Source organism: Nomascus leucogenys, chromosome 3, assembly GCF_006542625.1.
Source record: "Nomascus leucogenys isolate Asia chromosome 3, Asia_NLE_v1, whole genome shotgun sequence".
Taxonomy (NCBI): Eukaryota; Metazoa; Chordata; class Mammalia; order Primates; family Hylobatidae; genus Nomascus; species Nomascus leucogenys.
This window is the reverse complement of record NC_044383.1, coordinates 13,553,429-13,555,122: the sequence shown is the minus strand read 5'-3', so window position 1 is coordinate 13,555,122 and position 1,694 is coordinate 13,553,429. Positions and strand designations below refer to the sequence as shown.

Genomic DNA, 1,694 nt, shown 5'->3' with positions numbered 1-1,694 from the left:
TATAAGATCTGTTTCTCTGGAGACATGGTCATTCATATCCTGTATTGTTTTTTATATTTCTTTAAATTGGTTTTCACAGTTCTGTGGTGTCTCCTTGAGTAGCTTAATAATCAACCTTGTGAATTCTTTACCTGGCAATTCAGAGATTTTTTTCTTGGTTTGGTTCTATTACTGGGGAGATAGTGTGGTCTTTTGGGGGTGTTATAGAACCTTGTTTTTGTCACATCACCAGAATTACTTTTCTGATTCCTTCTCATTTGGGTAGACTATTTAAGTAGAAAAATCTGGAACTCAAGGGCTGCTGTTCAGATTCTTTTGTCCCACAGGGCGATCCCTTGATGTGGTGCATTCTCCCTTTTCCTAGGGATAGGGCTTCCTAGAGAGCCAGACTGCAAGGGTTGTTATTGCTCTTCTAGGAACAGTACAAATTTCAAATCAAGCTGCAGTTACTTCTTGGAAACAGCGAGCAAGTTGTTTTCAGTTGGTTACTTTGTTAATTCCATAATAGCATTTACAACATAATTACTGTTGTTCTTCAGGGCTTGGACTGCCTTTGCTCTTGACATATTTGCTTGTGACATGACCAGTTCCATGCCCTTAATCTCCACACCTGTTTTATCAACTTCTTCCTCTTCACTCTCCTCTTGTACAGTTGGGGTCTGTGTTGTTTCTTAAATGTTTGAGATAGATTTACCTTGAACTTTGAATTTCTCAGCAGCTGCTAGCTGTGCTTGCTGAGATAAATCTTCATTTTTGGTTCCCCCCAAAACTATGTAGGTATCCAAAGCAGGGCTCTTGTAGACATCTGGTTTTGTGATGACAAAGAGGATATTCTTAGATTTCCAGATAGTGACTCTAGTAACCCCTGTAACCTGTCGAAGACCCAGTTTGGACATAGCCTTCTGTGCTTTCTTTTCACTCTGACTCTGTTTTGCTTTACTGACTGGTTCTTCATTAATTTCAGCTGCTGCTGCCAGCTGGGCTTGTTGTGTGGTTGTCTGTGTGGAATCCTGTTCCATCACTGTCAGATTCTGTTCCAGACCCTCTGATTCATCACTGTCAGATTCTGTTCCAGACCCTCTGTCAGCCTGGGGCTGCGTCAACTCCTGTTCTGTAGCAGGGATGGTTCCTGTGGCTTTGCCGGACATTTTGCGCAGGGAATGCAGAATGCTTTGCCCACTTTTTGATGGGATTATTTGTTTTTCTCCTTGCTGATTTGAGTTTCTTGTAGATTATGGATATTAGTCAAAATATTGTTGGATGCATAGTTTGCAAATATTTTCTACCATTCTGCGGGTTGTCTGTTTACTCTGCTGATTATTTATTTTGCTGTACAGAAGCTTTTTAGTTTAATCAGGTCCCATTTATTTATTTTTGCTTTTGTTGCATTTGCTTTTGGGGTCTTAGTCATAAACTCTTTGTCTAGGCCAATGTCTAGAAGAGATTTTCCTAGGTTTTCTTCTAGGATTTTTTATAATTTCAGGTCTTAGATTTAAGTCTTTAATCCATGTTGAGATGATTTTTTATATGGTGAGAGATAAGAATCCAGTTTCATTCTTCTACATATGGCTATCCAGTTTCCCCAGCACCATTTACTGAACAGGGTGTCCTTTCCCTAATTTATGTTTTTGTATACTTTGTTGCAGATCAGTTGGTTGTAAGTATCTGGCTTTGTTTCTGGGTTCTCTGTACTG

The 1,694-nt window shown here is 39.6% G+C and overlaps 1 pseudogene; it reads right to left on the bottom strand.

The window, feature by feature from the left end:
- Window positions 1-485: 485 nt before the first annotated feature.
- LOC100582642 lies at window positions 486-1,148 on the bottom strand (annotated as a pseudogene).
- Window positions 1,149-1,694: the final 546 nt, after the last annotated feature.